General features: G+C 39.5%; 1 protein-coding gene and 1 long non-coding RNA gene across 4 annotated transcripts in view; one reads left to right on the top strand and one right to left on the bottom strand.

Annotated features, from left to right (window-relative positions):
* Positions 1-23,192, top strand: part of grin2bb (glutamate receptor, ionotropic, N-methyl D-aspartate 2B, genome duplicate b) — a gene marked incomplete at its 5' end in the record, with an annotated part of 80,855 nt that overhangs the window by 2,858 nt on the left and 54,805 nt on the right.
* LOC116702992 (uncharacterized) overlaps positions 11,483-23,192 on the bottom strand; it is an 18,777-nt gene continuing 7,067 nt past the window's right edge. The window contains exons 2-3 of the long non-coding RNA XR_004335301.1: positions 19,869-19,874; positions 11,483-11,584 (exon numbers count right to left, since the gene is read on the bottom strand). This is a non-coding gene — a long non-coding RNA (uncharacterized LOC116702992). The remainder of the gene's footprint in view (positions 11,585-19,868; positions 19,875-23,192) is intronic.

Raw genomic sequence — 23,192 nt, 5'->3', positions numbered from 1 at the left:
TGTGGTTCCATAAATAAAAATACCATTCATTTTCTGAACCAGGATTTTGAATATTAGCCATTATGTCTTAACCATCCAAGTTAGAATTACCACGAGTACGATGGTTTATGAGTCCGAATGAAGTCAAACTTGTTTTAAGACAAACATGTTTTATGCTTGATGTCATTGAGAAGTATGCAGTACCCACAATCCTAAGTGTAACAGTAACATCTGTTATTAATGGAGCCTGCTGTTACCATAAAAATGTTTACCCCATCCGCTAACCCTCGAACGGCTAGTAAGCCGCTACCACTGAACTCTATGATTGTTTATGTACACAGTCTTGTACCTTTTTTGTAACCTTTTTGTTATGGCCATGATTCATCTTGTAGCTGGTTGGCTTGGTTCCAGGCTTAAAACTCTTTATATAAGCATTTTCTAAAACTGTCAATTGAGTAATTGTAAAAAATCACTTCCGGGTCCAGAGTTGTTAAAAAGTGGGCAGTCTCCACAGAGCAACTTGTGTCACATAATAATAAAAAAAAGGCAAGAGTCTGCGTATGAACAATATCCCCATATCAGTACTGTGTACAAAACCAATTTTGATAATTGATTAAAACAAAAATTACCCATTCTCTGGTTCCAGCTTTTTGTTTTTCTTTGTTGTAATAACATTGTAAACTGAATATCTTTGGGTTTTGTTGATGGGAGAAAAAAAGACATTCAAAGATGTCAGCTTGTTCTCTGGGAAACTTTGGCTGCCATTTTTCACTGATTTCGAATTTTTTTATTGCTCAAATGATTAATTGAGAAAATAATCGGCAGATTTGTGGTGTTTGGGACAAAGACAAATCTAGGGACATCTCACACCTAAAGATAATATTCTGTGTTTTATCTGAAAATAGTAGCCTTGTAGAGTCACCTTTTATTGCATTTACAGGTACTGTCTCCATGCTTTGAGGTGGTATCTTTGTGCTGATTGTATATCTTCTGAGCTATAGCCATGGGAGACGTAGTAAAGAGCGTAGTAAAATTGACAGGACGATGGAAAGGCAAAGAGATGTGTGGAAGAGGTGAAACTGAGACGTGAAGCCTAAAGAGCATGGCAATGAGTTACTATATGAATATGCAGTGTGCATATGTCTGGGAAAGAGCATGCATAATCTGTTGTGCTCCTTTTGCAGTCCTATATGTATATTGGTTTCCCCATATCTTGTCAATAAGCAATTTGATTTTCATTTAGAACAACATTGAACACACATGTCCTTTTTATGGCATTTGATCTTTAAACAACATTATTCAACATACTTCCCAGTCTCAATGGAGATGGTGTGACCAAATAAACCTGCCTGATGCCTCGCAGCACTCCTGGCTTTATTTTCCTTTCCAGTACCCCATTAAAATGAATCAGTGACAGATGCAGGCAGCATCATTTTGTACCAAACAATTTGATCGCTTCCATTTAGCCATTAATTCACTCCGTGCCATGTGTTGGTATTGGCATAATAGGACGACAGAGTTGGCCCCGGCCCACACTCAACTCCGGCTCTGGAGACTAATGAGGTCTTCAAGATCTATTGTTGGGATTTAAGCTGTGGGTGTATGTGCTTTTGTGCATGCGTGTGCGCCTGTGTGTGCATGGTGGTGTTCAATGATAATAGCCTCTTTGCCTGTTTTTGGGGAGATTACAGCTGTTGTTTTCACTGCAAACAAGGTAGAGGTGCCATCCTGATACCATTTCTCATAAACCGCCTGGTCTCCTCCAGGACTTTGTCATTCCAATCCACACTGCCTGCCTACAGGTCTTTTTACCATGCAGGGAGTTAGTAGTAAAAAGTCATTGATGAATGGACCGTGCTGCTGTGGGTCTCTTGTGGTGTAATTTCTCTTATCGAAGAAAAGCAAAAAACTGTGTATAAGAAGAACTAACTATAATTGTAATGCCTTATAAAGACCCCTTATTTTTTCAGTCTGTCAGTGAAAACTGATTCACCACCCCTTGATTGATTACTACAATTATACACCCTCTCTATCTTTAAATAGGCCTCATTTGCAAGTGTGTGAGGCCTTCTTGTAAGACAGACATGGCCATGGGAGTAAATTATTTTGCGGACTTGTTTCGTCGCCGACATTATTTGACATTAGCCAGACCAGTTGGTAGCTGTACAGTGACACAGAGGTTGCTAGGTTCGTCCTAATCTGTCACAGCTGACATGATTGTTTGAGCCGAGGATGCACTCTATTTTCTCACGCTATTGTTCCTAGTCCCCTTCTTTCATCCCGCAGGCACCATGTATCCCATTATGCTTGCTGGTTGTACGTGAGGGGATAATAGACACAATGCCCCCTTTTGCAATTAGGACCAATCCCAGAAGATAAGAGAATTAAGAACATGCTAAAATAATGAACTGCACCTGTACAAATTTGCACGTTATGCAGCTTTTATTTTTTTGTGAGTGGTCAATGCAACAAAACTGCTCCATATGTCATATATAACTTTCAAGCTCATGCTGGTAATGTATTTGTTTGTGTTTTTTATATTGTTGTATTGTATTATTGTTGCTGTTTTACTGTCTTAGTGTTAAAATGTCCCTATCTGTTGAGCACTTTTGTTATTACTATTGCGGTAGGAATGTGTCTGTCTTATCTGTTTTGGATATTTTTTTTTTGTCTTCTTCACCGTGGAGAGGGTGAGACAAAAACTTTTCCTCTGCATGTCTTGTATATGTGAAGAACAATAAAGCTGACTTGACCTGACTATAGCATGTTTACAAGAGCAAAGGAAAGTTTGAACAAGTGGTGTTTTTTCCACTGTATGGGGTCTCGCCTCAGTTTTCCATTACGAAAAAATGTACTGGGGGGGTAAATAGTTTATCCAGCCTTTTTTTTTTTTCCTGCCTCCGGGTTCATTAGAAACTGATTTGCCTTCTGGCTGTAGACACGCCGAGAATCAAAAGCAACACACTTTCAACGTTCTGTGTGTGTGTGTTACGTTAGGTCACGGCAGTTTCCTGCTATGACGACCTGCCACGGCTTGCGGTACTAATCTGCAGTTGAAAAAGGAGGACAGGGCAGCGTGGGCGAGTCAAGCAGGTACCATTAATGGAAAAACGCCAAAGTTGTCCGTTTGAGCTGGTTGTCCTTCTCTAATTTAGATAACACAGCAGTTGTTATAAGTCTCATAGACTTCATTTATGATAGGACTACTTTAGTAGATTATTTTACTGGAAAGGTTAGAAGACTGAATAAAAAGACACATTTTGAGGTGACCAAAACAACAGACATACTCTAGTGATGATTACTTTGCTCATCCTCGCCCTGCAAAACTAATTCCATCCTATTAGAGCTTTAAAGAGCAGCTATTATACTACTTTTCTGGCCTTAGTTTTTATAGCGCAGCCTGACATGATTTATGGCATAATTAACAATGTAGTTTGTCGGGAAACTATAATGTTTTTCCTGTGGTCTTTGACAGCTAAATGTAAATTCTGTTTAAGGACACAACCTTCCATCTCTCTAATTTGTGATGGAATGACAAAGCTTTGAACTGCTGCTGTGTCAGTAAATGAAATCACACAAGGGGACCCCCAACGTCAGCCGGACATGTCCTCTGGGGACCATGAATGCCTTTACAAAATGTCATGGCAATTCATGCAATAGTTATTGAGACACTGCAGTCTGGACCAAAGTGGTGGACTAGCTGACTGTGAGACATTGCCATCCCTAGAGTACTAAAATATTTTTAAACAGGATGTGTTTAATCATTATAAAAACAATATTTAAACAAAACGCGTCACCTTCCCTAACCTTAATCCATCTTTAAACCAAACCATATGCAAGACTACGGTTCAAAAACGTAGCACTTCCTTGACTGGAAAAACAAGCCAGTTAAATAATCCATGCTGCAATAACTTTTACTCTTTAAAACCATAACTTAGAAAAATAAACAAGTTATACTGTATATAATTAATTTCAAGGAGACAGGGTTGTAATTTGATATCCCACTTTCTTCCACATTCTCATTGTGTGTTTAAATCTAAATTAAACAGTCAAGCACAAGAGGAATTAATATTTGACCTTAGCTTATTATTGCCTAAACAGTTCTTTCTTCTTACAGTATGTATACGGCAGCAGCTACAACAACAGAGAGTGATGTACAGCCGGTTAAAGTTGCAAGTTTATGGTACTAAATGTTTCATGTCAGTGCTCCATCCTCGGAGCTGGCCTGTGAGATTGTTTTCAGAGTGCTCCCAAGATGAGACAGTTTTTCTCATCATCCTGTCCCACACACACACACTTACACACACACACACTTACTCCTTCTTCGTCCTCATCACAACCTTTTCTTCAGCTATTTTCTCTGTCTTCCTTTTTGCTTCTTTATTGCCTTTATCGCATTGTTTTCTGAAACGACACCCTAAACTGAATTCAGTTTACACTCACACAATGAGCTTTTTCCCACACTCCCAAATTTTCCTGATGAATTTAAAAATGTTAATTGTGCCCTTCAAATGGACTGCAAATCCTCTCCCTTTTCCTCTCTCCTTTTTCCTTCTCCCCCTCGTCTTTCTCTTCATATAATGAGTTTGTTTAATCAGGGCCTGGGCTGTGCGTGCACAGGGTGAGTAATTTGGAGATCACAGGAGACTTCTCTGCATTGCACTTGGTTTCAACAGGTTGTCAGTAAGGCTTTGGAAGCCTGACTTGCTTTCTTCCTTAAGTCACTATCTGGCCTTTTAACATTCCAGCATATGGGGCCTAATTACCCAGCTAAAATATGTACGTTGAAGATGGCATATTATTCAATTAAATAAGATTAAACTTTTGTGACACCAAATGACAGTAGGAAGCTTCATTATTTTAGATTCCACAGCAGCAATTTTTATTTATTCACCACCGCCAAGGAGGACTACTGTCCCAATTTTCTTGAAACTCGGTGGAAGGGTGTAGCTTGAGCCAAGGTAGAACCCATTACATTTTGAAGCAGATCCGAATCATGGGGCAGATACACAAATTATTTTTCACTTTTGTTAAAATTGCGAGAGAGGGCTGTCCCCACAGGGAAAAATTCACACTGCATAAAAATGGTGAGATAGGGCATCAAACAGTAAGTTGCGTGCCGCAAAACCAAAATGGTAGTCTCAAAACACTGAGGGGAAACTGAATCAAACGGAAGAGTTTGACGATAAGTTTGTCACTAGCTTTCACATTATACATAGTTAGCAGACTGTCAAAAATATTGATAATAGCAGCTTTAGCCATAGTAGTGGGAAATCAGAAAATGATTATATGAATAATTTTGGCAGTTTTTAATTTTTTAATTTTATTAGACAGTGACACTGACAGACCAGAAAGGGGGGAGAGAGACAGGATGACATGAAACGAAGTCCGCAGGTTGGATTCAAACCCAGGCCGCTGCCAAGGACTAGTAGCCTCATAAACTTTTTTTAACTTTCATTTCTTTTGTAAGATACCTTCAAATGATGCCATTGGACTTAGAATAGGAAATGCTGAAATGTGTTGTTTTGGAAGGCAATGACAAACATATTTTGTTCTTAAGGTTAGAGGCTTTGCTGTGATCGTTGACTGACAAAGAATTTGTTCCCACAACCTTTGACAAACAAGCATTGATCAGATTGAGTAATGGATTGTTGTGTTCTGTGTTATTCTGTTAATGTGCCAATCCCGGCAGCTGTCTGCTTTTGCCAGTGGGATTGAACATATTAATGCTGACAGATGTCTCAGTTATGATATCACAGAGCATTTATCCAGTGAAGCCTAGCTGCTCAGTATTAAAGCTATTTTTCAGTAAAGAAAGTCTTATTCTTGTATTATAACCAAGGAGCAGTATAGTAAAGGCCATAGCTAATACATAGTACACAATACACACCATCAGTGTAGTTACGTTACTGTAACGCATTACAGTAACTTCTTTTTCAGGTAAAAAGTAGTGTAACTCGCTACCACTGAAAATTTGGTCACAAAACGTAGTTCCTTTTACATTTCGGCATAACGTTACTTTTCACAGGGACAGATTTGACAGCGAGACTGCCTTCTCAGGAGCGAACTCACAAGCTCCACACTCTAGGCCCTACCTGACAGAGGCTTGTAGCAGAGCAGTCATGGTAAGCAAAAAGCAGCCAATGCTAGCTATTGAGAGTGTTTTAAGCTTTGTGGCTTTTTGCTGGACGGTGCTCTGAGCGGAGAGCTACGTGACACATGCCACTACATCGCTGAGGACTGGCCGTTCTACAAACAGAGTATGCCAGGCAGACACAAAGCTGTGAGAGATGGGCTCATAGACGCAGCGGATTGTGGACTTGTGTCGGTCAAACTGACATGTAAGGATTTTCAGAAATAAGGTTGCATGTGTCTACGACAATGCATCGTGGCTGCGCAACCGGTACAAGTCGATACAGACATTACATACACTAACACCGTGTAATGCCGATGACCTGCCGATGTGCATTCAATCCACGCTGGACTTGTTCATAATGAATCAGCTGTCACTCTGTGAGTAGAGAATACAGTCTGTAGTGTAGTTCAGACCCTTCACTGATAAACCATAGACTGGCTTTATGGTCAAAGATAGTTTTTGTATAATTAACTTAAGTCTCTGTCAGAGATGCCTGCTTTTAAAAGTAACGTAAACGTATCGAGTAACATAAAACGTTACTCTCCATAGGGGGTAACTAAGTAAAGTAACGGATAACTTTTTTAAGAAGTAACAAGTAACGAGCAACTGCTACTTTTTATAAGTAACTTCCCCAACACTGCACACCATTAATAATACTTCCTGCTATTTAATTTGTCACAGTTTCCAAAGCCCCATCCTCAAGGCAGTGCTGTTACCTCAAAAAGTTAAAGATGACCTACCTTTCAGTGTCATTAGGGGTTCAAACTTGAAAACAAACTCTCAATGTATTAAAATCAATTTTTCAAGCTGTGTATATAAGAGGAAACTGTTACCAGTGTGTAGTGTTTTTTTTATGTTTAGGGAATACAGAGAGGAAAAACAGTCAGCGAGAGATAAAAGATACAATGATAAGAGCCGGTGGTGGTTTTCATGGTTTTGCATCAGGCTGAGGAAAAGATTTTAAATCTAGGAGAGAGCTGGCTGACTTGTGGGTATTTAATCCCAAACAGGCAGAAAGGTTGAGTTTGTTCTAATTGCATAGGCTGGGGATGGCAGTCATTTGCATTCATCAGTGAGCCTCCATTTGTTGTGACTGAGATAAGGAAAGAGAGGTGGAACTGTGGAGCAAGGGAAAGACACATTTTGTTGCAGAAGTAAAGTTTTGTTCTTAATGTATCAACACAATCCCAGTGCTCCTCTAGAATGTGTCTATGCTTCTATCCACCTGTTCTTAAGTATGTTTTTGATACTGAATTTTTTAAATTTAACATTAATTTAACACATAACATTGACAAATGGGGATGACGGTCCCCTAAATTATGTTTAAAAGAATTTTGACAATGATATGCGCCCAACTGGACTTTAACTTCTCAGTACTCCCTAGTGAACTATGTAACAGTGATGTTTCTAAATTACCTCAAACATATTTTGGTACTTATCAGCTCTCATATAAAAACAGATATCTTTGCCCGGCTGATGTATCAGTCTAGATTTAATAAAAAGCTGAAAGAAAGTAGAAATGCCAGAAATGAAAAAAAAGCAGAATATCAAAAACAGCATTTTATGTGCTTGACTGAGGTGGAAAAGTTGATATATCAAAAAGTAAAGAAATTTTGATTACACAAACGACACATCTTTTTAGACAAACTTTCAACTAGAAATATGGCTTAGTATTTTATGTGCTGCTGTTTTATTTGTTTTTACTGTAAAGCACTTTGTGACTTTTCTTGTCTGTGAAAAGTGCTATATAAATAAAGTTTACTTACTTTTTCTTCTTCTTCTTCTTCTTCTTCTTCTCCTCCTCAATCTTTATTTATATATCACCTTTAAACATAACAAAATACAATTCCAAGTGCAGAGCAGTAATTGAAAAACTTCAGACAAGTAAAAGGAATAATAAGAAATAAAATAAAAAATGGATTCTCAGAAAAATGCAATCGAATAAATAAAAAATGAAGAAAATATATATATTAACAAATGTGAAATGTTTAAAACTATCAATCATATTCTATCAGTATGAATCGTTATAAAATAACTGTAATGATATATTGTATATGTATATTTGTGTACATACCTTATATACATACATACACAACACTAAAGCCATAGAAATTATAAGATGTTATAACAAATATAAACACAAAAACAAAGACACAACGTAAAAGCCAGACTGAATAAGTTTTTAGTCTGTGTTTAAAGGGGCCTATTTCCATGCTGTTTAAAAGACATACATTCCAGCAATTCTAAAAATTCTCTGGTATCTAATGTGTATGTTACACCAATTAAAATGCAGGTATTATAGCTTGTGTGAATGACTGACAGTAGCTTTGAGAATTCTGAAGAGATATACATTTTTGGGGATCTATGTACTGTCACTGCAATGAAACATGGCTGAGACTTTAAAAACGTGGCATTATATTCAAAGGCATGAAAGGTGCCAAGGTTCACATCTTTGCCCTTCAGAGTCTCTCTATTGCGGCTGTGCCGCCGCCCTCCTTCCCTCTCTGTGTAAGTAGGAGAAAGTGTAGCTGGGTGGACAGGCTTCAATCAAAGTGGCAGGTGCATCTGTGCCCAGCCAAGTCTTAGTGAGAAATAGACAGTCCAGATTGTAATCAGTAATGAGGTCATTTATACAGAAGGATTTGTTGCTCAGTGCTCTTATGTTAAAAAGTGCCATATTGATCCATTTTGTAGATAAACGAGTTGTTGTTTATGGCAAAGCAAATCCGGTTATACATGTTAGGTCCTTTAGTAGTTATGTTGTAGAGGTGTAAATCTTCACTGATCATTCGAATACAATATCATGTCAGTGATTTGATTTGATATCTTGATGGATCACGATGCATCAACTACCTTTTTTTATTGAAGCCATATAGGATATTTGACTTGACAGAATGCACTAAGATACTGTTTAGTTCAATATAATATATATTATAATATTACTTCATATGGTTAGGTTTTCATCCAAAAATACAAGTAGCAAGATATAAACATTTTTTTTATTTAACAAAGTCTGAACACAGCAGACCTCGCACGCACGCACGCACGCACGCACACACACACACACACACACACACACACACAAAAAATGTCAGCTCATGGGAAAGGAAGAAAGAGTTCAATACAGAGTGCCAAGTTTTTAACCAAACTTGGACTTACAGAGAAATACAACATCTTGACTAATGCACGGACATCTGAAGCTTTGCTAGTTAAGCTGCAAAAGCAACAACGCTTTTTTTACCAAGCGTCAAGACCAGGTTTGTGATATCCCACAAAATCGCCATAAACAGTAAGCCATTTTCTTAAGGAGAGTTTACTAAAGAGTGTTTGGTGGCTCAGCTGCCCTTCCAGGCGGCACATGTATGTATGTCATTATATTTTATACATTACTGCCAATATTTCCCTGCACAGCTGGCAGTTCTGTGTTGAGGTCTAGCACACGGGCTCCCGGGAAACAGTTGACCGCTATTGCTGTTTCTTGGGAAGGGTGCAGTAGATGCCTGCGATGGTGGATCAGGTTGGGTGGGCGCAGCAGGGTGATTTCAGTTGATGCAAAAAGTGCTGACTGTGCTCCGATGTCAGCATATCCAATGAGCCCATGTCACACAACAATTGAAGACCGGAGGAAATCTCTGAGTAGGTATATGGCTCTTCCGGTTAATTTTTTACAATGGCGGAGCACAATAGATATTGGTGACCAAGTCTCTCCGCAACATGCCTAAAATCACAGCGAGTAACAGCGAGTTGGACCATTCAGAGACTTTGCTGTTACGCTTAGGATTGTGGGTAATGTAGTTTTTATCCATAAGATAAAACATGTTTTTCTTAAAACAAGGTTGATTTCATACAGACTTCTAGCTTCTACAGGAGCAGAAACTTTCGTTTCATAACCACGTACTGTAGCTCGTGGTCAATCTCCCTCAGATGGTTTAGACATTATGGCTGATAATCTAAATCCTTATGGAGAAAGACTATTGACTGGAAGTTCTGATTCCCTGCTCCGCATTCCGAAAGCAGGAAGTAAACATAGGCTTATTAAAACAGTGGAGTTGAACGTTTCCTGAACTTTTGCCGTCTCTATTAAAGCAGCATTCAGATCTGTCATTTGACGGAGTTGTGTGTGCATTTCAATCAGTGTATCCTGTTCAGCGGCCGTAGCCGACAACGATGAGTTATTTGAAGCCAAGAGAAGGGGCTCTAAATCGGGAAGAGAGAACCATGAGTTTGCAGTGAGCATGCCCATTTTGAAGTTGGGTACAATTGTTTGTGACCTCCAGCTTCTGAATGTATCGACTGGAACACTCTGAAACGTATACTGCCCCCATCGGTTCTGGAAGAGGCGCAGCACTGATGCTGCCAACACCGTCATCATCGTACAATGCTTCAAAAAATGGGCATTGTTTTGTCATTTTAGAACCGGAAGGTGTCGATAGTATCAGTTCTCGTATCCCTAGAAGAACTTGAAGTAATGTCTGTTGGTGACAGCTGGCAAGTCACTCAAGTAGCAGGGATGACGCAGCCGCCTCAGTGGTCTTTATATATGGTAAAATTGACACCCACTCGTTCACTCTCTCTCTTCTCTAATAAGCCTTGGCCTGATTCTCAACACTCAGGCCTCCTGCTGGGATTTACGACTAACATCCGTCGACCACAAGTGTACACTTTGCTTTGCTTGATTCCTCTAACGTGTCAAACATACAGTGTGTGGAGTGTGTTTGAGGCAACTTCCATCATTCTGCTGGACACTGTTGATACACAGTTGCCAGCCACGGAGCCATCAAGCTGTTACTGTGCAGAGAATTAAGTCTCCAAACTTTTGTTGAGACAGCTAAACAATAACAATGATGGAGTTATAAAATTCCTTTACTACCTAATACCCCGTGTACTACATATCAGTGGTTCTCAACCCCAGGGGCTACTTTCTATATTTAGTATAAGGGATTTGAAATGCAAGTGCACAGAAATCCTGAAATATAGTTAATGTCAGCTACTACAGAGGTATGCTCACACACAGTAAGTGTTGAGTGCCTGTTTAGACCTGAAGAGGAAATATGGTGTTTATTTGATATCTTAATTGATATCTCATAGCACCTTTTGGGAGAGCTGTACATAGTTGTGAAGCTTGTCTTATGAAGGCCAGTTTATGCTTCTGCGTTTAAGCAACGCTGTGGTTAAGTGCATGGAGATAAGGACCTTACGTCGTAGCCTGACGTGCATCTCTCAAAAAATGTAACTACACGTTGCGGCGACAAAGACAGCAGCAACTGTGATTAGTCCGCTTGGCCGTGGCCCGGTAGTGTTGCATATCCCCCTATTAATTTTCTGTTCTCCTTCTCCATAAATAGCATGAAATCAAAGAGAGGAGGAGGTTAACTTTTCCTGCTACAGATTTCTGACAGTGGTCAGAAAGCACAGAGGAGACCCTTTGTTTCTCTCACTGTGCCTCTAGAGTTGGTACTCGCTCTGAAGCTAATCCCTGTCACTGTCTCACTCGCTCTACACACCCTCCCCACACATACACACATGCCGGCCCTGCTATTCTCTTAAAAAAACGCACACACCAACGCACAAGTATAAACTTAAGGCCACTTACGTAGGCTACGGCGAAAGCTCGGCGTGGAGCCTCTGCAGAACCATAAATCCCCATTAGGTTTGCACTAGCTGAGGCTGATTATACTAGGGCAAAGCCAAGAGGTGATGTGACACTGCAGCTGTTAGCCCCTGCAGAGTGTTATCACACAAAGTCCTGTTCATTTAACACACACTGGTGGGGAGTGCCAGACTCATGTTTAGCTTGACAGTGCAGTATATGTATATGAGGCTGCCTGTCTTATTTGAGCTGTCTTTCTCTAATTTTCTTAGTGTTTCTGTGGATTCCTCTCCATCTCTCCCTCTATTTTCTATCTTTATGCCACATCTTTCTCTCTCGGCTTTTCTCTTTAATCTCCCTCTCTTTCCCTTTTTCCCCCTCTTCTGTTCTGCATCAAAGTAAGCCTACGCTCTTTGGCAAGCACCGGCTCAAAGCTTACATTCTCACCCTTCAAAGCCACTGCTTGTGTATAAGTGAAGACAAATGAAGTCATTTGACATTTTTTTGCATTTTTCACATGCTAAGAGAAAATGCAAATGTAAAAGGGGAATGATATGAATGTGACTAGGTGGACGCTGTACTTGTAAATTGTGTTGGCCGATGACTTCGTCGGTTATGGCGGCACGGTGAGCAGACGTGGATTCACGTGCTTTGTTGCTAATCCTAATACAAATACTACTTAAATGATCCCAATTGGAATAAAAACATCACAATTTGAAACAATAGTTGTAATACATGTTAATATGCAGAGAAAAGTAACCAAGGACAAATACAGTATAAAACAGCTGCAGTACTGGAGGATAATGAAGAAAACCAGCCGGCGGGACCGAATTCAGAAGAAAGAGGTGCACATGTTGCAGAATCAGGTACCGACAGCACTGAAATCCTCAAGAACCACTCCACAATGGACATTAAGGCTTACACAGTTATTCAAACAAAATTTGCCATTCAAATATTCAAGCCGAAATTAGAGAACGCAGCAACCGCATTGATGAGGCTGAACAAGGTATATCCACGGCTGGGGAAAAGATTGACACGCTGCAACAAGTTGTGGAGAAACTTGAAGACGGCGAAACTCCTACTAAATAAAGGAGGGAAGAAGCCGGCGCAATAACGTTCGCATACTGGGTGTGCCTGAGAGGAAGGAGGGCTCAGACCCCTGCTCTTACATGGAAAAGTGGATGGCGGACATTCTGTAAATATCACTCTGTGTTCTTGAGAAGGCCAACCGAATCACAACGGGCCGAAAGCCCGATACTGCTCCGAAAATATTTATTGTGAAGTGCCTAAACTACAAAGACAGAGAAAACATCCTCAGAGCCACAAGAGCGAAGGAAGAGGTGATGTACAAAAACAGCAGTATAAGATTTCTCCCTGACTTATCAGCAGATATTTATAAACAGGCAATATGACAGTGTGGGAAGGAAGCTGCGTGACACTGGACCACTAGGTGGAGTTTGACTATCCATCCAGGTGGGGCAAAAAATAAATTGTAACTCATTGTACCAGCTGAGGCCCGGCCTACCACTTGGGGAACACAGTGCAGAGATAAGCGGATTCGAATGAAATGAATTCGAATCCGCTTATCTCTGCGGTATCTTCCAAATCTGAAATGTCCAAATCTTTATTGGTACTATTTAGCAACATAATTGAGAACTATGTTATATTTTTCTTCTGGAGATTCTCCGTCTTGGATGGACAAGAGTCAGGCTCCTTTTAAGGTACCAATGCAGTTGTACCTGTATTCAGCCAAGGGACAGTTTGGTATTTATCAAATGGACCACCGGAGGAAAACGGGAGGGTCATGTCTTTTTATTCTTTGTTGAGGGGAAGGTCATGCAATTTTTTTTTTTGTCCACGAGTAGGGTCATCCAACGTTTGTATTCATGAAAACAGCAAATTTTCAAAGTGGCTTGTTTGGTGCATATTTTTCCATGTAGCTGCATATTGCTCTCAGTCTCGGACCCCCATCGCTAGCAGATTGGTCCATCCCTGTTTAGTCAGCCAGAGATCGTGCAATTTCCCAAATTGAATGTATCTTGCCTGCACATATAAACACAAAACTGCTTTTGGTAGTTCCATCATGTTGTAACTAAGACATCTGCTGAAAAAAATAATTGTATTCATTAGCATGATTTAGATGAGTTCAAAAACATTCAAACACCAACGTACAAAAACATAGCGGCCCAAACATAAAGGCAAGCTTTTATTTGAAAAGTTGAAGCTCGCAGACAGCAAGCAGCCAGGAGGGCATGAGACGCGAGGTCTCCAGCCACACCCGACTCAAATATCCTTTTTGATTCCGGTGATTATTTGTGAAATTGTGCAAACGACAGCCCTTTCAAATCATTTGAGGAGGAAGGAGTGGTAGTGTTATTATCCATAGTGCTTGGCTGAATGGTCTTTTTATTGTTTTATTTTATGTGAATAATAGTTTACTAGAGGAGTAACTTAATATTTGAAGTAATGCAGGGAGTGTGCATTTAGTTTCCATGCTTATTGTGTTTCCACAACAATGTTGGTGAGTAAATCTCCTGAAATGGTCACTATAACAGTGGAGTGGGATGTGTGAAATGAGAAAGCATTTATGTATAAATGCAATTGTTACCTGTCCTTTTTGCCAAGCGCAAACCAGAACCGAAGGCATCAATACATTGTTTGGAAGGGTTCTCCCTTTTTTTCCCAATCATTTTGGAAAGTCTTACTTACTGTATTACTGGTGAAGGGAGGGTCAAGTCTATTTTGACTGCAGACCCCAAAACTCCTCCGGTACAAACAGTTCCCAAGCTAAAGTACTTAAGAACACATACTGCTCATTCTATAGCTCTTAATATGGTTAATGTATGGTATGAGGTAAAAAAATTTATGAACAGATTTGACTCTCTGTCACAATTGACAGCCCAGTGTGGGGCAATGTTTCATGATTCCAGAAATGGGCAAAGAAAGGAATAAGTAAAGTAGGTGACCTCTTTAAAGAAGGGAATTTAAGGACCTTTGAAGAAATCGCTCTAACGTATGTCATTTTATAGACAAAAACTGAAATGATTAATCAAGAAAACAATTGGCGGATTAATCAATAATAAAAAAATGTTTGTTAGCTGCAGCCCTACATAGTAGGTTATTATGCCTACGAGGAGGGTGTGGTGGTGTTCAGAAATGTTATGTTCTGATGATGAAGCAGCGACACAACTCTATATCTTTTGTTGTTGTGATGAGCCCTCATTATGTTCAATCATCAGTCATGTACCACAAAACAGCAGAGACATCAGAGGGACATCTACACATGACTTGCACATGCAGTTCATCAGTCCATCCCCCCAACTGCCCCTATGTGCACATACAGCAAGCAGGACTTTATATACAGTCCACTGCTGTCAGCTCTTGTTAGCTTGTGATAGTTTTGTGTATGTGTGTGTGTGTGTTTGTGTGTGTGTGTGTGTGTGTGTGTGTGTGTGTGTGTGTGTGTGTGTGTGTGTGTGTGTGGGCGATCCCAGCCTGCAGACTGTCATGGTCAATGAGACAATATATGGAGAATTTTGCCCCTGCAGCCTAATTTGAGGGAAGTAATTTGAAGAGTGAAGTCAAAACAAACCTCAGCACTAAATCTATAAGTACAGTTAATAATATTAGCAAGACAATTTGTCACTTCTTCTACCCAAAGGGCCAGACCTATAATTGAGCTTCCAACATAAGTGGCCTGTAATTGAGCTATTATAATTGACCTCAGGTGTGTCAGCGGATTAAGACTCTGTGCAGAACTGCAATCATGTGCGTCTCCTCTCATATCACTAACTGCAAATGCAGTCTTAATGCGTAAGAATACATATGTTTCTGTATATATATATATGTGTGTTCATACAGTGTAGTAGAGTGTAACTGGATATTTTTTCACACTAATGGCATCTTTAGCAAGACCGTTTCTATGGGAACAGAGTTGCCACGGAAACACTGCATGTCTCTTTGAATTAGAAATGTCTTTCTCTGTCTTTCACTCCTCCCTTCTCTGTCTCTCCTTCACTTTCTGCTTCTTCCTGACTTTCCCGACTTTGACAGGCCAGCTGCTGTCAGTCAGAAATGGGTTGTGCTGTTGAAGGAGACATGCACCACAAATGGAGGAAATGGAAGGAAGATGGGTTGGCATCTGTGCTCTCTAAGAAAGAAAAAAAATAAGGAGGGAGGGCAGCTCTTTTAGAGCGTGAGGGGACTTGGTTTTTAATCAAAAGCAACATATTGAAATAGGAAGGAAATTTTGAATGACATTCAGAAGATAATGATGACGAGGAGGATGCTGCGAAGAGAAGAGCGGGAAGATTGAAGAAGGAAAGTTAGGGCTGTAAAGACATAGAGGGAGAGATAGCTGATGAAAGGGAAGGAGAGAAGTGATTGATTTTTGCTCTCTGATGCCTTTGGTATCTGTGTAACCATGCTGCCACACTTATCCAGCCTATCCGATTTAAAAGATAAACGAAAGAGAGACATGCATACAGAGATAAAGAGCGTAGAAAAATTGCAAACAGATAGAACCAGAAGACCATGGACAAATGAAAATGTGGAAAAAAATCACCCTCATTCCCCAGGTGCTGCTGAATATCTAATAAGAGGGTGAATGAGAGTAATGGTTCAAGGGATGTGGAGAGGTGGAGAAGACAGAAAAGAAGACGCAGAAGAAAAGCACGTCATGACAAGGTTTTGAACCGCATGCCTCTCATTCCACGCTGCGCTTGACTCCAGCCTGCACTCTCACCCCGTGTGCTTGTTAGAGAGAAAAGCAGAATTGAAAAGGCAGGGTGTATGGATGTCGGGAAGATAGACGCAAGAGGGAGGAGAGAGGTCAAACATGCATTTTGACACGGTTAAAGGCAGACATAAAGTCCTGTCCTGCAGTACACGGTGAAGAGCATTTATCCTAAATTCCCTTTTACTGCCCGAGCTGATACATAATCCTCAACAATGATCACACAGTACACATTAAATTCAATAGAGGCAAAGTATGTGTTATTTTAGAACAAAACAGAGTGGTAGACGACGAAAAGTAGAAAGACGAGCCAAGGCAGCTTTTAATGGTTTTATTTTGTGTCTGTCGACTCTGAATATAGTGCATTTTATGATGCTAAAATTACAGTTTATTTTTCATGGCGTGTGGTGAGTTTAGCAATAGCAATTTCGGTAATGTTTTTATGTTTATAAAAAGGATTTTAGTCTTTAACAGAAAGGTCGACCTCTCCATGATGTTGTCAGACATACAATAATCTGAGCATGTCCGTGGCAAAACAAGCACTTCTGTTGACGTAAATTAAAGGTGCGCAATTGCCTGTTTACTTACATTGTAGCTTGTTTTGATGACTGCCAACTGCAGCAATCTTGCTCAATATTGGACCAATGTCAAATATTGTTGTCTCCATTAGACACAAAGACATGAAAAAAGTTATCTCTTCAACTGACAATGACAGTGTTTACATGCACATAAAATCCCATCTTTTTGCCCTAATTCCGAAAAAGGTATTCCGACCAAGCTGTTTACATGGCTAATGAAAGTGAGTATTGCACTAATATTTCCGTTTACATGTAGCCGTGCAAAAACAGATTTTTTCAAGTTTACCAGCGGGGGTGGACTTGTTGGACCGTGTGAACACAGCGTCTCTCTTTCATTCCTTCAACCACTTTCTTGAAAAGGTTGGCATAGCTATGTTTGGGCAAATCCCAAAACCTGTTAATATCCAAGTCTTTGATAATGTTTAAAAGTAGCTGTTTCTCCTTCTTATCCAGCCTTGCAAATTGTTGGCTGGTTTGTTTACAGAAACCAAAGCAATGCACAGAGCTGACCACAAGCCTGCGGTGAAAACCCTGATTGAAACACATATTCTGAATGCACTATGTACATGTCCAAACAATTCCTCTAAGACCCAAATAATACTGGAATATCCCACGTCTTAATCGGAAAATGCTATATTCGGAAAAAGGCCTCGGAATATCCAACCGGAATATACTGTATCAAATTCAGAATATTGTCACATTAGGAATAATAGTGGAATATTGGTGTGCATGTAAACAAACTGATTGTCTAGGAAAAGAAAATCTAAAGTGTGGGTGAAAGTTATTTTACCCGCTAGATAACTACCTACGTACCTACCTCCCTACCCTGGAAATAATTAGAGATGAAATGAAAACAGTACATTTGTTAATAAGAGAAACTTGGAACAACAGAGTGGTGAATATGACATGGTATGAGTGACAGCATTGTCACCGAAGCAAGTAGTCATCAACACAGCACAAGCCCTCTAGAAGTATGAACGACACACATTCATCCAGGCAAGTTAAGTCTTGTTCTCGCAGCAACACGCAGGGAAAAGGACACAGACATTAATTTTACCGCCTGTGACAGCTATGTTACAAGCCCAGGTAAGCTTAGCCTTGTAACAATCATCATTATGTTGCTGAAATTAGTGCTATGGAAATTTACAATACGCTAAATTTATCATGTGAGCTATTAGATGTAATTTAAGTACTTTTTTTTTTATGGATGGTAGTCGCTGATTATTACAAAAAGGTATGAGATTTGATAGCATTACATTTAATCCAAATGCAGTTTTGAATCCACCTATCATCGTGATCATACTTAAATCACAGAGATTATATTGTGCTGAAAGAAGGTTTCATCTCATATTGTGTCATTGCTCTGTGACTTTTACTAACCCTGTCCTGACTCATTGTGTTTGCTCCTCACTGCAGGCCTATGCTACCGCTGCTTAAGAAGCTAGCCAACACAATGAAATTATGTTAATTCAACTTTATTATTCAGCAAATATCAACTAAATAGAATGTTGATTTTTTTCTGTGTGCACTGTGCAATTAAGGTTTTCTGAGGGCAAAATCATTGTTACACTGATGGGTCACAGAATGCAGTGTAACACAGGCAGCATGCAAAGGCAGAGCACTCATCCCTAAATGATTAAAGAGCAAAAGTCTATTATATACAGGTAATTAACAGTGCCTACAGTTACAGGGGTGTGTGTGTTTCATGCAGACTAGCAAGCTAACTCTGTGGGAGTAACTGTTATTCAGTAGTAGTTTAGATGTGTATTGATTTAAATATCATCAGACCTCTTGTGACAGCCTGGTCATTGTTGACAACCTCACCTTAAATGTGCCGTGAGAACAAAGTAGAGGTCAAGAGTCTTGTGTTAGACTTTTCTTCATTGCATACATTTTGAATCATCATTACAGGAAAAGCACAGGTGCAACTTCAAAAACAATAACAATGTCTCAGTTGCATTACATATCTTAAGTAGCCAATCCAGTAAACAAGCATGTACAATAACAGGGCCCTGGTATACCCAGGTAAAACTTGTGTGCTCATCATGTAAAGAGTTGTGGCACTAAATGAAACCGTTTTGTGTCTTCTGCAGCTCTGATGAGCTATCTGAAGTCTGAATAAACTACATTATCAAGGTTATCTCGGCTTAGGCTTGGAAACTATACGTTTCTGATAAACTGAGCCGTGGAGTTTGAATGACATGGGCATTGAGCAAACATAGACAGTCAAACGCAAAATGCAATTTGTTTGCATTTTGCAAAATGTAGGATCCAATATTTTGTACTATCAGGATATCTCTGTTACTTCTGCCCTCATAGTAAGCCAGATGGTTTAAGCAGATTAAAGTATTTAAAGCAAGTGTAAAATCATTTTTTTACTTTAAGGATTAATTTGAAAGCGAAATAATTAGCCATCAAAATTCAATCTAATTGTCAATATCTAGGCTTGGTTTATATATATATATATACACACACACACACACACACATGTTAGCACACTAGTTGTTTAGCCATGTCATGTTGTCGGGCTCAGTTCTAATAGGGTCTCTGGCTTGTTTGAATTGGTGGGATCTGGACCTATCAACATGCAAAGCATCCATGTGTCAGTGATTAATTACCTGTGTTCTCTTCTGTGCTAGCAAGCTTAATGAACTCGTGAAGGAGCTTTCCATTAACTTGCCGGGCCAAAGGTGGTACAAAATTGACTCCATCTCTACTCCCCACCTCCCTTTATCGTCTTACTGGGCTTGCTGTTTCCTTGTGTTAGTTTTTGAATAGGTTTATATTCTTACCTCTCTCTTCTGCTATTTTCATCACTTTGAGTTACTTTGTTTCACATCCGTAACTTACCATATGCTCTGTGATCTTGATTTTATCTGCTGTTCTCTGTCTTCCTCTCTGCTACTCTGTGTTAGGACAAGGCTTTGGGCTTGACTGACATGATGTGAGTGCTGCCGGAGCGTCAGATTCAACAGTGGGAGATTGATTTAGACAATTAATTGTACCTCCTCGTGGTGCACATAGCGGCAATAGCGATGAAGTGGTGGAGAAGCTCGAGGCAATCACTAGTTTCTTGGGCTTGTGTGTGTGTGTGTGTGTGTGTGTGTGTGTGTGTGTGTGTGTGTTGGTGAGACAAAGAGATTATTTTTTTCTGATTAGACATTCAATTGATGATTACATTTCAGTAACTAGCAGTGCAGAATTGAAGACATGATGGAGTCTGTTAAAGAAGATAATAGAAACTCTCTGGTGGTTTAATGGATTCTGTGACAGTGCTGCCTTTGTAACAACCGGTTTACAGTAATGGATCATATTTTTAGGCAAAACGGCCAAAACTTCTCTGGTTCCAGCTTCTCAAATATTTTCTTATTCTTCTGTGATAGTAAATTTGATATTTATTAGGTTTTCTTCTGTTGGTCAGACAAAACGGGACATTTGAAGAAGACATTGGTTCTGGTGAATTGTGATTGACATTTTTTAACCAATGATTAATTGAGAAAATTATAAGATAAACTGATAGTGAACATAATTGCAACCTTATATGCATGCATAGATCATAAAATGATCTGTAATCTTAATATCTGAATATTTCACAAGATTAAAAATAAATCATTAAAAGTCTTTGGTAGTTGGATGGTTACGTGTTCCTGTTAGTGTGTGACAAACTCCTACTAGAGCTGGTTGTCATGTGTTACTTTTCAATTGTGTTTGACTTCATTAATCTGATTAAACAAATGTACAGCACAGGTGTGCCTTTCAATGCTTCAACCTGCCTCCAGACATATTTGCACTTCATATTGGGGAGAAAACAAATGGAAGTATTGAATGCATTGATTGAATAATTAGCGTTGAAGTGGCAACTTAAAAGTTTAAACCAAGAACGTAAAACATTAAGATAAGAGTGCAAGATTCCCTGAGTGACGACTGAATGCAGCCGCCTCCTCTGAGTCTGTCAGCAGCAGTGAGCTAACATTGCTCGCTTGGCCAAGCTATGTGGCACTCTGCCTTGTTCATTTCCTCAGACAGTGACTGAGCCTATTTTTCCCCACTTGGTATGAGATTTACAGATGATGTCATAGTTACTAAGTATCAGATCAACTCGATTATCAGGATAATGTTGACTCATCTAGACAGCATGTGAACATGCGGCTTAGCTGCTAGCTGTCACTTAGGTTGTGAGTAACAGAAACTGTAACTGCCTTGCTGCTAAGTGTTGTCAAAAAGCCAATTTAAAAAATTGATACTTTACATTTAAACAAGACCTGCTAGAGGTTGCAATTATTGCTACTGTACATCACGAAGTACAAGAAAGTGTGTTCAACAACATATTAAAAGTATTGTTATTATAACCAGTGGAGCTAAAAACATGAAGTTCATTCTCCCATTATTGATAGAGGAGATTAAAGATGGTTTATCTATGCTCTGCAAATGTCATTCTATCTGCCTTATACATAGACATTGATATTTTGCGAGGGTGGACCTACAGTACAGGAAAAGGTAAAAAATGGAAAGGGTTCATCCACTAGGAAGCATGAATATTTTTAGTAAATTTAATGGCATTTTTCCTATTAGAAATTAACATTTCTTGTTTCCAAGCATAGACTTAGACCTGATGGTGGTTTAACAGGAAAGATCACAGGTCAGTACGTGTTAAAGTGGGGATGACATTAAGCATCTACAGTACATTTAATGGAAATCCAGCCATTACTTTGAGCAGAGACACGTGCTGGTTGAAAGGTGGAGTCACTCTCACTCAAGACAGTCAACATCATAATGGGGTAATATGAACCTCCAACCAACTGGCCAACACCAAACCACAAACTTAAACATGTTTTGTCTCAACTTTATCCCACTAAGACATAGTCATATGACTAAATGTGGAAATATTTTTAAGGCAGTCAGTGGTGCCATTAGGCAGAAATATGCTGTTTCTAAACAGCTTTTTGCTGGGAACTGATGTAGTGAGCCTACTATAAGTAGCTAGGACATCTATTACATGATTGGATGTTGATGAGGTTGGGAGGAGGTGAGAAAGTTTCCCTCCAGTCACTACTCAGAAAATCAACATGTAATTATATGTATAGGTCTTTCCAGGTCCTTATTGTAAGTGTGTATGTGTGTGTGTGTGTAGACTGTGTTTGATCGTATGTGTAAATTAAAAATTAAAACTTTTGTATGAATATATTCCTTTAGACATCTGTGTACAGGCATTTGCTTTTGGATTTTTTCTTGTTTGCATGTTTGTTTGGTTTGGCCAGTCCTGGAAATCTCTCTGTTGTGTACCATCATTCCTGAGATTAAACTTCATTCTGGGTTATATTTGCACCGAATAACGCATTCCATATACAGAAACATAACTCTTGCAGCGCACATGAACAGATGCGCAATATTAGCGCACACATGAAATAGCACCCTCGTGAATTAGCTTACTGTTGCTAATGTACAGTCATAAATCCTACATAACATAGGGTGACCATATTTTGATTTCTAAAAAAGAAGACACTCGTCCGGCTGCGAAACACAAATTCAGACATACTTCTCAGAGGTTACAGAACATGCTTTATTATGCCTCAATGGTATAAAAATAACTTATGTAATAAAATAAAATATGTAACAACCTGTAACAAAACAATAGCTCTTTTTAAATAAATAAATATGAAATAATGTTCTAAATATGACCTGTTCTGTGTCAGCTTTAAAATCCAGCTTCAACTAAATTTCTCTTAAAACCTTTTCAATGTAATAAGATAAGGTTTTTCGGTGTCCATGTGAGCTTTGAGATCTCCAGCACCTTTATTAGACACTGAAACATATGTGCTAGCTTTGCACATGGTGCACTCCGCCTCCCACTTGTCCCGGCCAGGACGGTACCTGGAAAGTTTTTTTTGCAGTTCAACTGTGAAGCTGCACTTACGCTTCAGCATTTTGTGTTCAATGCTGCTCCGCTGTTTGATCTGCTCCATGTACGTGCTCCCTGTCTGATCTGCTCCATGTACGTGCTCCCTGTCTGATCTGCTCCACGTACGTGCTCCCTGTCTGATCTGCTCCATGTACGTGCTCCCTGTCTGATCTGCTCCATGTACGTGCAACCCTTACAGACGACCTGTCCACGCACTGCACTTACTCTTGGTTCATTAGACAACTAACCTAAATTAGAGGCAATAAAAGACCACG

Source organism: Etheostoma spectabile, chromosome 2 (assembly GCF_008692095.1).
Source record: "Etheostoma spectabile isolate EspeVRDwgs_2016 chromosome 2, UIUC_Espe_1.0, whole genome shotgun sequence".
NCBI lineage: Eukaryota > Metazoa > Chordata > Actinopteri > Perciformes > Percidae > Etheostoma > Etheostoma spectabile.
The sequence above is the reverse complement of the archived record's forward strand: the minus strand, read 5'-3'. Positions and strand labels throughout refer to the sequence as shown.